The sequence below is a fragment of the Arachis ipaensis genome, chromosome B6 (assembly GCF_059453495.1).
Source record: "Arachis ipaensis isolate K30076 ecotype BB chromosome B6, ASM5945349v1, whole genome shotgun sequence".
In the NCBI taxonomy this organism is placed as follows: Eukaryota; Viridiplantae; Streptophyta; class Magnoliopsida; order Fabales; family Fabaceae; genus Arachis; species Arachis ipaensis.
Window position 1 is genome coordinate 63,418,029 of NC_142441.1, and position 14,503 is coordinate 63,432,531.

The following is a 14,503-nucleotide window of genomic DNA, read 5'->3' on the forward strand; positions in this document are numbered from 1 at the left end:
TTTAATCCATGCTCTTTTGTTTATTTGAAATTCAACTGATAAACATAATTGACTTCCTGACTAAGATTTACAAGATAACCATAGATTGCTTCAAACCAACAATCTTCGTGGGATTCGACCCTTACTCACGTAAGGTATTACTTGGACGACCCAGTGCACTTGCTGGTTAGTGGTACGAGTTGTGAAAAGTGTGATTCACAATTTGTGCACCAAGTTTTTGGCGCCGTTGCCGGGGATTGTTCGTGTTTGGACAACTGACGGTTTATTTTGTTGCTTAGATTAGGAAAATTTTTCTTTTTTTTTTTTGGTTTAGAATCTCTTATTGTTGTTCTTGGTTAAAAATATCCTTCTTTAAAACAAGTGTTACATTTACTGCCCAATTGGCTAAAGCGTTAGTCTAAGCCCGTGGCAGTTTGGTACACTCTTTTTAAAATCTTTTTCAAAAATAATTTTTCTATTAAATCCTGTGCCAAACTTTAAGTTTGGTGTTTTCTTGTTGATTTTTCTGTGTTTTTCGAAAATTTATTTTGGTTTTCTAAAAATTTTAAGTTTGGTGTTCTTTCTTCGTGTTCTTGAGTTTTCCTTGTGACTTGATCTTAAAATTTTTAAGTTTGGTGTTCCTTGGTGTTTTCCCTCCAAAATTTTCGAAAATAGAGAGCATTAGATCTAAAAATTTTAAATCTTGTGCTATTTTATTGTTTTTCTCTTTCCTCTTAAAAATCAAAAATATATTTTCTCTCTATTTTAAAAACATATTTTCGAAATATATTTCTAAAATTTAGATTTTTATTTCAAAATTTAAAACTTTTTTTTTTCAAAATCATCATATCCTTTTCAAAACTTCCTAACCACTTTCTCTCTCCTCAGTTTTTCGAAAATCTTCACCCAACTTTTATTTATTTTATTTCAATTTATTTCATTTTCGAAATAAATATATAAATAAATAAATAAAAATATTTTTTCTATTTTACATCATCTCCCTTTCTCCATCATGGACCTAAGCGGAAATGAACAGTCCAGGAGGACTCTGGGGTCATATTCTAACCCCTCTACTGCTTCATATGGGAGTAGCATCTGCATACCCTCCATCGAAGTCAGTAGCTTTGAGTTGAATCCTCAGCTCATTATCATGGTGCAGCAAAATTGCCAGTTTTCCGGTCTTCCACAGGAAGAACCCACAGAGTTTCTGGCACAGTTTCTACAGATTGCTGACACAGTACATGATAAAGAAATAGATCAGGATGTCTACAGACTATTACTGTTTCCATTTGCTGTAAAAGATCAAGCTAAGAGGTGGTTGAATAACCCACCTAAGGCCAGCATAAGGACATGGAAACAGCTGACAGAAAAGTTTCTGAATCAATATTTCCCTCCAAAAAGGATGACACAGCTAAGGCTGGACATCCAAGGCTTTAAACAAGGAGATAATGAATCTCTTTATGATGCCTGGGAGAGATACAGAGAGATGCTACGAAAATGCCCCTCTGAAATGTTTTCAGAGTGGGTTCAGTTAGACATCTTCTATTATGGGCTTGCAGAAGGAGCTCAGATGTCTCTAGATTACTCAGCTGGTGGATCCATCCACATGAGAAAGACAATTGAAGAGGCTCAAGAGCTCATTGATACAGTTGCCAGGAATCAGCATCTGTACCTAAGCAACAACCCTTCCATGAATGAAGAGGTTAAAACAGTAACTGCTGAACTCAGCCCTGTAAAACAAGCTGCTGAATTCAATCAGCAATTGGACTTTCTCACAAAGCAGTTAGCCGAATTTAAAGACAGGCTACAAGAGATAAGGATGGCTAATATACATATGGACGAACAGTTTAAGCAAACAAAGCAGCAGCTGTCAAGGCAAATAGCAGAAGAATGCCAAGCAGTTCAACTAAGAAGTGGGAAAACATTAAATACCCCACCTCAAGGCAGCAAAAAGCTAAGAAATGAGCAAACCACCCAAAATTCACCTGAGGACAGTAAGAGCCCAGGGAAAAATAATTCTGGCGCTAAAGCGCCAGAAAATTGGTGGAAGGCTGGCGCTGAACGCCCAGACCATGGCCAAAACTGGCGTTCAACGCCAGAAATACAGCAGGACTGGCGTTCAACACCAGAAATACAGCAGGACTGGCGTTCAACGCCAGAAATGGGCAAGGATATGGCGTTCAACGCCCAAAATGGGCATGATCTGGCGCTGAACGCCCAAAATGGGCACAGTTCTGGCGTTCAGACGCCAGAAGCAGACAAGGAGCTGGCGTCCAGCTTCACTCCATCTTCTAACTCTGGCACTCAAGTGCCAATGAGGGATCAGACACACACAAATGCTGACAACAACCCCTCTAAAAAGGCTTCTTCAACCACTTCTGTAGGCAATAAACCTGCAGCAACTAAGGTTGAAGAATATAAAGCCAAGATACCTTATCCTCAAAAACTCCGGAAGGAGGAGCAGGATAAGCAATTTGCTCGCTTTGCAGATTATCTCAGGACTCTTGAAATAAAGATTCCATTTGCAGAAGCACTTGAGCAAATACCTTCTTATGCCAAGTTCATGAAAGAGATCTTGAGTCATAAAAAGGATTGGAGAGAAACAAAAAGAGTTCTCCTCACTGAAGAATGCAGTGCAGTCATTCTGAAGAGCTTTCCTGAAAAGCTTAAAGACCCTGGGAGCTTTCTGATACCATGCATATTAGAAGATAATTGCACCAAGACAACTTATGCGATCTTGGGGCAAGCATCAACCTAATACCTGCATCCACTATCAGGAAGCTTGGCTTAACTGATGAAGTTAAACCAACCCGGATATGTCTCCAACTTGCTGATGGTTCCACTAAATACCCATCAGGCGTGATTGAGGACATGATTGTCAGAGTTGGGCCATTCGCCTTTCCCACTGACTTTGTTGTGCTAGAAATGGAGGAGCACAAGAGTGCTACTCTCATTCTAGGAAGACCCTTCCTAGCAACTGGACGATCCCTCATTGACGTCCAACAGGGGGAAATAACCCTGAGAGTCAACGATGATGAGTTCAAGTTGAACGCTGTCAAAGCCATGCAGCATCCAGACACATCAACAGACTGCATGAAAGTTGATCTTATTGACTCTTTGGTAGAAGAGATTAACATGGCTGAGAGTCTCGAATCAGAGTTGGAAGACATCTTTAAAGATGTTCAGCCTGATTTGGAGGATTCAGGGGACATGAAAGAGCCTCTGAACTTTCTTCTGAAAGAGGAAAAACCTCCTAAACCCGAGCTCAAGCCATTACCACCATCCTTGAAATATGCATTTCTGGGAGAAGGTGACACTTTTCCAGTGATCATAAGCTCTGCTTTAAATTCACAGGAAGAGGAGGCACTTATTCAAGTGCTAAGGACACACAAGACAGCTCTTGGGTGGTCCATAGGTGACCTTAAGGGCATAAGCCCAGCTAGATGCATGCACAAAATCTTATTGGAGGATAATGCCAAACCAGTGGTGCAACCACAGAGGCGGCTAAATCTAGCCATGAAAGAAGTGGTGCAGAAAGAGGTCACCAAATTACTGGAGGCTGGGATTATTTATCCTATTTCTGATAGCCTCTGGGTGAGCCCTGTTCAAGTCGTCCCAAAAAAGGGAGGCATGACAGTAATTCATAATGAAAAAAATGAACTGGTTCCTACAAGAACAGTTACAGGGTGGCGCATGTGTATTAACTACAGAAGGCTCAATACAGCCACCATAAAGGATCATTTTCCTTTACCATTCATAGACCAGATGCTAGAAAGACTAGCAGGTCATGATTATTGCTGCTTTTTAGATGGCTACTCAGGCTATAACCAGATTGCAGTAGATCCCCAGGATCAAGAGAAAACAGCATTCACATGTCCATTCGGAGTGTTTGCTTATAGAAGGATGCCATTTGGGCTATGTAATGCGCCTGCAACCTTCTAGAGATGCATGCTCTCTATTTTCTCTGACATGGTGGAAAAATTTCTGGAAGTCTTCATGGATGACTTCTCAGTATATGGAGACTCATTCAGCTCCTGTCTTGATCACCTGAAACTTGTTCTGAAAAGATGCCAAGAGACCAACCTAGTTTTAAACTGGGAAAAGTGTCACTTCATGGTGACTGAAGGAATTGTTCTTGGGCATAAGATCTCAAACAAGGGAATAGAGGTGGATCAAGCAAAAATAGAGGTAATTGAAAAATTACCACCACCTGCCAATGTTAAGGCAATCAGAAGCTTTCTGGGGCATGCAGGATTCTATAGAAGGTTTATAAAGGATTTTTCAAAAATCGCAAAACCTCTAAGCAATCTGCTAGCTACTGACACGCCATTTGTGTTTGACACAGAGTGCCTGCAGGCGTTTGAAACGCTGAAAGCTAAGCTGGTCACAGCACCAGTCATTTCTGCACCAGACTGGACATTACCATTTGAGCTAATGTGTGATGCCAGTGATCATGCCATTGGTGCAGTATTGGGACAGAGGCATGACAAGCTTCTGCATGTCATTTATTTTGCCAGTCGCGTTCTAAATGATGCCCAGAAAAATTACACAACCACAGAAAAAGAACTACTTGCAGTGGTTTACGCCATTGACAAGTTCAGATCATACTTAGTAGGATCAAAAGTGATTGTGTATACTAACCATGCTGCTCTTAAATATCTACTCACAAAGCAGGATTCAAAACCCAGGCTCATCAGATGGGTATTGCTTCTGCAAGAGTTTGATATAGAAATAAGAGACAGAAAAGGGACAGAGAACCAAGTGGCTGATCATCTGTCCCGGATAGAGCCAGTGGAAGGGACGTCCCTCCCTTCTCTTGAGATCTCTGAGACGTTTCCTGATGAGCATTTATTCGCCATTCAGGAAGCACCATGGTTTGCCGATATTGCAAACTATAAAGCTGCAAGGTTCATACCCAAGGAGTACAACAGGATACAAAAGAAGAAATTAATTACTGATGCAAAGTACTACTTGTGGGATGAACCTTATCTCTTTAAGAGATGTGCAGACGGAATTATCCGTAGGTGTGTGCCTAGAGAAGAAGCACAGAGGATCCTGTGGCATTGCCACGGATCTCAATATGGAGGCCATTTCGGAGGTGAGCGAACAGCCACCAAGGTTCTCCAATGTGGCTTCTATTGGCCCACACTCTATAAAGATTCCCGAGAGTTTGTACGTAATTGTGACAGTTGCCAAAGAGCTGGTAATCTGCCTTATGGTTACGCCATGCCTCAACAAGGAATCTTGGAAATTGAGTTGTTTGACGTATGGGGAATTGACTTCATGGGACCTTTCCCACCATCATACTCAAACACTTATATTCTGGTGACAGTTGACTATGTATCAAAATGGGTTGAGGCTATTGCCACACCCACCAATGATACTAAAACAGTGCTGAAGTTCCTCCAGAAACATATCTTTAGCAGGTTTGGTGTCCCTAGAGTACTAATCAGTGATGGGGGCACTCACTTCTGCAATAAACAGCTTTACTCTGCCATGGTTCGGTATGGAATTCACCACAAGGTGGCCACTCCGTATCATCCACAAACCAATGGGCAAGCTGAAGTCTCTAACAGAGAATTAAAGAGAATCCTGGAACGGACAGTAAATACCCGTAGAAAGGATTGGGCACGGAGCCTGGATGATGCTCTGTGGGCTTACAGGACAGCATTCAAGACGCCCATAGGGACATCTCCACACCAACTCGTGTATGGTAAGGCATGTCACCTGCCCATGGAACTGGAACATAAGGCCTACTGGGCAACCAGATTCCTAAACTTTGATGCCAAATTAGCAGGAGAAAAATGATTGCTCCAGCTAAATGAGCTAGAGGAATTCAGATTCACAGCTTTCGAAAATGCCAAGCTTTATAAAGAAAAATAAAAAAAATGGCATGACAGAAAGCTGTCATCTAGAATCTTTGAACCAGGACAAAAGGTCCTGTTGTTTAACTCTAGACTCAGGCTATTCCCCGGGAAACTGAAATCCCGGTGGAGGGGACCATACGTGATTACAAGTGTGTCACCATATGGTTATGTGGAGCTTCAAGATATTGATTCTGATAAGAAGTTCATTGTCAATGGACAGAGAATCAAGCATTATCTTGAAGGCAACATTGAGCAAGAACGCTCAAGGCTGAAGCTAGATTAAAAGCTCAGCAAGGTCCAGCTAAAGACAATAAAGAAGCGCTTGCTGGGAGGCAACCCAGCCATGGGGCAACAATCCTCTAAGCATTTTGCCCTATTTCTATTTTTATTTTTATTTGTTTATATAGAGTTCATTGATAACAAGGTAAATAATCATTTACAGAAGACCTCGGCACACAAAACAGAGAAAAAGATCTCACTGGCAAGAAAACACCAGTAAAAGTGCATTTTCGGCGTTCAACACCCAAAATGGGCATCCACTGGGCGCTGAACGCCAGTGATGGTAACAGCTGGGCGTTCAATGCCAGAAAGGGGCACCCACTGGGCGTTGAACGCCAGTAATGGCAGCAGCTGGGCGTTGAACGCCCAGGAGAGCAGCAATTGGGCGCTGAACGCCCAAAACAGGCAGTGTTTGGGCGTTCAAACGCTAGGAAGGCAGGGAGGAGCCAAATTCATTTTTTCCACACGTATTTCCATTTTAATTTCAAATTTTATGCTTCAATGCATGATTTTTACATGAACATGTCAAGAACCCTGATTTCTAAAATCCTTAATTTCTAAAAATCCATCCTTCCAAATTCAATCCAACTCTTTTCAAATCTTTTCTGAAAACAAATCTATCTTTTTCACTCTAAAATCTTTTCAACTAATCCATATCTTTTTCAAATCTCCATATCATCTTTTTCAAAATTCAGATTTATCTTTTTCAAAAATCTATCATATCTCTTCAAAATTAAACTATATCTTCTATCTTATCTTTTTCAACTCAATCTTCTTATCTTATCTTTTCCAATTTTTCGAAAACCCACCCCCCATCCCTTTAAATTTGGGTTCGGCCTCCCTCCTCCTCCATCAACAATTGCACCTAGCTCTCCTTCTATCCCTCTCCTTTCTTTTCTTTCGCTTGAGGACAAGCAAACCTCTAAGTTTGGTGTGTTTATCCGAGATCACTAAGATCATGGCTCCTAAAGGAAAACAACCCACTCCAAGAGGCAAGAAAGAGAGCGTTCCAAAACCACTTTGGAATCAAGGGAAGTTCTTATCTAAAGAACATTCAGACCATTATCTTAAAGTAATGGGTCTGAGATCAGTGATCCCGGAAGTTAGATTCGATCTGAAAGAAGATGAATATCCGGAGATCCAGGAGCAAATTCGAATCAGGAACTGGGAAGTCCTAGCTAATCCTGAAACGAAAGTGGGAAGGAATATGGTCCAGGAGTTCTATGCTAATATGTGGCAAACTGACAAGCAAAAACTATCTGGAACTGCATTCTATGAATTTCGGACCATGGTCAGAGGAAAGATTGTTCATACCACCCCTGACAAGATCAGGGAGATCTTAAAGCTACCTCAGCTAAAGGATGATCCAGACTTCTTCAACAGGAGGATGATGAGAGCAGACATTGACCTGGATAAGATTCTAGAGGACATATGTATCCCTGGAGCCAGGTGGACCACCAACACAAAGGGTGTCCCAAATCAACTCAAGAGAGAGGATCTCAAACCAGTCGCCAGAGGATGGCTGGACTTCATTGGGCATTCTCTGTTACCCATTAGCAACCATTCTGAAGTCACAGTTAAAAGAGCAGTGATGATCCATTGCATCATGATGGGGAAGGAAGTGGAGGTTCATCAGCTGATTTCAACTGAACTCTACAAAATTGCTAACAAAAATTCTAAAGAGGCCAGGTTGGCTTATCCAAGCGTGATTTCTCTGCTCTGCAAGGACGCTAGAGTAAGGATGGGAATAACTGAGTATATCCTAATTGAAAAGCCAATCACCAAAGCATCAATGGAAAAACACCAAGCACAGGAGGATCCCATCAAGAAGAGAGCACAGGAATTCCTCCCAGAGATCCCTCAATCTGAATACTGGGAGTATCTTGAGACGTCCGTTACCAAGATACGGGAAGCTATGGAGCAAATAATAAAAGAACAGAAGGAACACAGTCAAATGCTGACCTATATGTTTAAAGAACAAGAGGAGCAGGGGCGTGACTTAAGGGAATTAAAGCGCCAAAAGCCTTCTCTTGTAGGACCAAGCACCCCAAGGATCAGAGGAACCCCCGTTCCCCAGAATAAAGGTTGTTAATTTCCAATTTCTGCCTTAACTCTGTGACAGTGTCCTTATAGAAGTTTACCTTAGAAGTCATATAGTAGTAATTAGTATCTATTTTGATTTTATCTCCAATTAAGCTATAGTTTATTTTTCTCATCATCAGCAAACATGAATAAAGTAGGAGATCTTTTGAATAATAGGCAATAAAATTTCGAGTTTTAATAAGAGAAATTCGAATTAGTTAAATGTGGTGGCAATGCTTTCTGTCTTCTGAATGAATGATTGAACAGTGCATATGTCTTTTGAATTTGTTGTTTAAGACTGTTAAATATGTTGGCTCTTGAAAGAATGATGAACATGAGACATGTTATTGATAAATCTGAAAAATCATAAAAATGATTCTTGAAGCAAGAAAAAGCAGCAAAGAACAAAGCTTCCAGAAAAAAAAAGAGAGAGAGAGAGAAAGAAAAAGAAAAAGCAAGCAGAAAAAACCAATAACCCTTAAAACCAAAAGGCAAGGGCAAATAAAAGGGATCCCAAGGCTTTGAGCATCAGTGGATAGGAGGGCCTAAAGGAATAAAATCCTGGTCTAAGCGGCTAAACCAAGCTGTCCCTAACCATGTGCTTGTGGCGTGAAGCTGTCAAGTGAAAACTTGAGACTGAGCGGTTAAAGTCAAGATCCAAAAGCTAAAAGAAGAGTGTGCTTAAGAACTCTGGACACCTCTAATTGGGGACTTTAGCAAAGCTGAGTCACAATCTGAAAAAGGTTCACCCAATTATGTGTCTGTGGCATTTATGTATCCGGTGGTAATACTGGAAAACAAAGTGCTTAGGGCCACGGTCAAGACTCATAAAGAAGCTGTGTTCAAGAATCATCACACTGAACTAAGAAAATCAATAACACTATCTAAATTCTAAGTTCCTATAGATGCCAATCACTCTGAGCTTCAGTGGATAAAGTGAGATGCCAAAACTGTTCAGAAGCAAAAAGCTACTAGTCCCGCTCATCTAATTAGAATCTGAGCTTCAATCAAAAACTTTGAGATATTATTGCTTCTTAACCTATTAGTCTTCTATTTTATTTGTCTAGTTGCTTGAGGACAAGCAACAGTTTAAGTTTGGTGTTGTGATGAGCGGATATTTTATACGCTTTTTGGGGTTAATTTCATATAGTTTTGAGTATGTTTTAGTTAGTTTTTTGTCTATTTTCATTAGTTTTTAGGAAAAATTCATATTTCTGGACTTTACTATGAGTTGTGTATTTTTCTGTAATTTCAGGTATTTTTCTGGCTGAAATTGAGGGAGCTGAGCAAAAATCTGATTCAGGCTGAAAAAGGACTGCTGATGCTGTTGGATTCTGACCTCCCTGCACTCAAAGTAGATTTTCTGGAGCTACAGAACTCGAAATGGCATGCTTCCAATTGCGTTGGAAAGTAGACATCCAGGGCTTTTCAGAAATATATAATAGTCCATACTTTGTACAAGGATAGACGACGTAAACTGGCGTTCAACGCCAGTTCTCTGCCCAATTCTGGCGTCCAGCGCCAGAAAAGGATCAAAAGCTGGAGTTGAACGCCCAAACTGGCACAAAAACTGGCGTTCAACTCCACAAATGGCCTCTGCACGTGACTCACTTAAATCTCAGCCCCAGCACACACCAAGTGGGCCCCAGAAGTGGATCTCTGCATCATCCATCATAGTCTACTCAATTTTTGTAAACCTAGGCTACTAGTTTAGTATTTAAACAACTTTTAGAAGACATATTTCGGATCTCATGACATTTTAGATCAGAACTTTGTATTCTCTGACGGCATGAGTCTCTAAACCCCATTGTTGGGGGTGAGGAGCTCTGCTGTGTCTCGATGAATTAATGCAAGTATTTCTGTTTTCCATTCAAACACACTTGTTCCTATCTAAGATGTTCATTCACGCTTAACTATGATGAAGGTGATGATCCATGACATTCATCACCTTCCTCAAACCATGAACTTGTGCCTGACAACCACCTCCGTTCTATATCCGATTGAATGAGTATCTCTTAGATCTCTTAATCAGAATCTTCGTGGTATAAGCTAGAACTGATGGCGGCATTCATAAGAATCCGGAAAGTCTAAACCTTGTCTGTGGTATTCCGAGTAGGATTCAAGGATTGAATGACTGTGACGAGCTTCAAACTCCTGAAGGCTGGGCGTTAGTGACAGACGCAAAAGGATAGTAAATCCTATTCCAACCGGATCGAGAACCAACCGGTGATTAGCCGTGTTGTGACAGAGCGCGTGAGCGTAGTTTTCACTGGAAGGATGGAAGGTAGCCATTGACAACGGTGATCCACCAACACACAGCTTGCCATAGGAGGACGTGCGTGCGTGAATTAGAAGACAGAGGAAAGCAGAGATTCAGAAGATAAAGCATCTCCAAAACTCCAACATATTCTCCATTACTGCATAACAAGTAACCTTTAATCCATGCTCTCTTGTTTATTTGAAATTCAACTGATAAACATAATTGACTTCCTGACTAAGATTTACAAGATAACCATAGATTGCTTCAAACCAACAATCTCCGTGGGATTCGACCCTTACTCACGTAAGGTATTACTTGGATGACCCAGTGCACTTGCTGGTTAGTGGTACGAGTTGTGAAAAGTGTGATTCACAATTTGTGCACCACTCAGATTAGGTAATTTTATTTTAATTTTAATATTTTTGTTCTTATTATTCTTATTTTCGAAAAAAAATATTTTCAAAAATATTTTTATTCAGAATTTTTAAGAATGAATTCTAGTGTTTCATGATGATTTGTTGAATCCTGGCTGGCTGTAAGCCATGTCTAATCTTTTGGACCGGGGTTTCAACTTATCATCACAAGAGCTTGTTGATCTTAACCCATTTGGCAGTTACACGCATAGTTGTTGTATACATGGGAGGTAGGCAATATCTGCTGAAGTTTGGCTGGCCATTGGCCATGTCTAGTGTTTTGGACCGGAGCTTTCACTGAAAGCTTGGCTGGCTGGCCATGTCTAATTCCTGGACTGGAGCTTTAGACTAACACTGCAAGATTTCTGGAATTCCTATTAAAAATTTTGAAATCCTTATTTTTCTTTTTCCAATTAATTTTTGAAAAATACCAAAAAATTTTTAAAATTATAAAACCAAAAATAATTTGATGTTTCTTGCTTGATTCTAGTGTCTAGTCATAAGTTTGGTGTCAATTGCATGTTTATCTCTTTCTTGCATATTTCGAAAATTCATGCATTGCATTCTTCATGATCTTCAAGTTGTTCTTAGTAAGTCTCCTTGTTTGATCTTCACATTTTCTTGTTTTGTGTCTTTTCTTATTTTTCATATGCATTTTCAATTTTTTAGTGTCTAAAGTTTGAACATTTCTAAGTTTGGTGTCTTGCATGATTTTCTTTTCTTAAAAATTTTCAAAATAAATCTTGATGTTCATCTTGATCTTCAAAGTGTTCTTGGTGTTCATCTTGACATTCATAGTGTTCTTGCATGCATCATTTGTTTTTATCCAAAATCTTCATGCATTATGTCTTTTTTGTGTTTTTCTCTCTCATCATTAAAAATTCAAAAATCAAAAAAATATCTTTCCCTTTTTCTCTCATAAATTTTTGAAAATTTGATTTGATTTAGTCAAAAAGTTTTAAAAATCTAGTTGTTTCTTATGAGTCAAATCAAATTTTCAATTTAAAAATTCTATCTTTTTCAAACCTTTTTCAAAAATAAAATCTTTTTCATTTTTTCCTTCATATTTTCGAAAACTTTATGATTGATTTTCAAAATCTTTTTCGTATTTTGTTTCATAATTTCAAAATCTTTACTAACAATTAATGTGATTGATTCAAAAATTTTAAGTTTGTTACTTGCCTAGTAAGAAAGGTTCAATCTTTAAACTTTAAAATACTATCTTTTTGTTTCTTGTTAGTCAAGTAATCAACTTTAATTTTTAAAATCAAATCTTTTTAAATTTCTTTTTCAAATCTTTTTCAAAATAAGTTTCGATCACATCTTTTTCAAAATTAATTTCAAAATCTTTTCTAACTACTTATCTTTTCAAAATTTGATTTTCAAATCTTTTTCAATTAACCACTTAACTTTTTGATTGATTCGTATCTTTTTCAAAACTACCTAACTAACTCTCTCTTTCTAATTTTCGAAAATCCCTTCCCTCTTTTTCAAAATTCAATTTTAATTAACTAATTGTTTTAAATTTCAATTTAAATTAGTTTCATTTTTCTTTCTAATTTTCGAATTCTAACTTTGATTTTAAATTAAAAACAAAAATGTTTTTATTTTATTTTATTTAATTTTCGAATTCTCTTATCTCTCATCCCCTTTATTTATTTATCTACTAACACCCCTCTTTCACTCAAAAATTCAAACCCACTCCTCTCCCCTGTGTTTGGATTCTTATCTTTTTCTTTTACTACTTTTCTCTTCTTATACTTACATAAGGAATCTCTATACTCTGACATAGAGGATTCCATATTTTCTTTTGTGTTGTCTTCTTTTTCATATGATCAGGAACAAGGATAAGAACATTCTTGTTGAAGCTGATCATGAACTTGAAAGGACTCTGAAAAGGAAGCTAAGGGAAGATAAAGCACAACTCTCTGGAGAAAATCTGACAGAAATTTTCGAAAAAGAAGGAGGCATGGCTGAAAATAATAACAATGCAAGGAAGATGCTTGGTGACTTTAGTGCACCAAATTCCAACTTACATGGAAGAAGCATCTCAATCCCTGCCATTGAAGCAAACAATTTTGAGCTAAAACCTCAATTAGTTTCTCTGATGCAATAGAACTGCAAGTTTCATGGACTTCCATCAGAAGATCCTTTTCAGTTTTTAACTGAATTCTTGCAGATCTGTGATACTGTTAAGACCAATGGGGTTGATCCCGAGGTCTACAGGCTTATGCTTTTCCCGTTTACTGTAAGAGACAGAGCTAGAATATGGTTGGACTCTCAACCTAAGGATAGCCTGAACTCATGGGATAAGCTGGTCACGGCTTTCTTAGCCAAGTTCTTCCCTCCTCAAAAGCTTAGTAAGCTTAGAGTGGATGTTCAAACCTTCAGACAGAAAGAAGGTGAATCCCTCTATGAAGCTTGGGAGAGATATAAGCAACTGACCAAAAAGTGTCCTTCTGACATGCTTTCAGAATGGACCATCCTGGATATATTCTATAATGGTCTGTCTGAATTATCTAAGATGTCATTGGACCATTCTGCAGGTGGATCCATTCACCTAAAGAAAATGCCTGCAGAAGCTCAAGAACTCATTGATATGGTTGCTAATAACCAATTCATGTACACTTCTGAAAGGAATCCTGTGAGTAATTGGACGCCTCATAGGAAGGGAGTTCTTGAAATTGATGCTCTGAATGCCATATTGGCTCAGAACAAAATATTGACTCAGTAAGTCAATATGATTTCTCAGAGTCTGAATGGAATGCAAGCTACATCCAACAGTACTCAAGAGGCATCTTCTGAAGAAGAAGCTTATGATCCTGAGAACCCTGCAATAGCAGAGGTGAATTACATGGGGGAACCCTATGGAAACACCTATAATCTCTCATGGAGAAATCACCCAAATTTCTCATGGAAGGATCAACAAATGCCTCAACAAGGCTTTAATAATGGTGGAAGAAACAGGTTTAGTAATAGCAAGCCTTTTCCATCATCCACTCAGCAACAGACGGAGAATTCTGAGCAGAATCCATCTAGCTTAGCAAATATAGTCTCTGATCTATCTAAGGCCACTATGAGTTTCATGAATGAAACAAGGTCTTCCATTAGAAATTTGGAGGCATAAGTGGGCCAGCTGAGTAAAAGAGTCACTGAAACTCGTCCTAGTACTCTCCCAAGCAATACAGAAGAAAATCCAAAGAGAGAGTGTAAGGCCATTGATTTGACCATCTGGCCGAACCTACAAGGGAGGAGGAGGAGGTGAATCCTAGTGAGGAAGACCTCCTGGGACGCTCAGTGACCAATAAGGAGTTTCCCTTTGAGAAACCAAAGGAATCTGAGGCTCATCTAGAGACCATAGAGATTCTATTAAACCTCATTCTGCCCTTCATGAGCTCTGATGAGTATTCTTCTTCTGAAGAGAATGAAGACGTTACTGAAGAGCAAGTTGCTAAGTACCTTGGTGCAATCATGAAGTTAAATGCCAAATTATTTGGTAATGAGACTAGGGAAGATGAACCTCCCTTGCTCACCAATGAACTAAATGCATTGGATAGGCAGAAATTACCTCAAAAGAAATAGGATCCTGGTAAATTCCTAATTCCCTGTAACATAGGCACCAT

The 14,503-nt window shown here is 39.1% G+C and overlaps 1 non-coding gene across 1 annotated transcript; it reads right to left on the minus strand.

Annotated features, from left to right (window-relative positions):
* Positions 1 to 13,242: 13,242 nt before the first annotated feature.
* Positions 13,243 to 13,350, minus strand: LOC148556209 (small nucleolar RNA R71). The gene has a single exon (XR_015887589.1). It is a non-coding gene; the product is annotated as a small nucleolar RNA R71 (small nucleolar RNA).
* Positions 13,351 to 14,503: the final 1,153 nt, after the last annotated feature.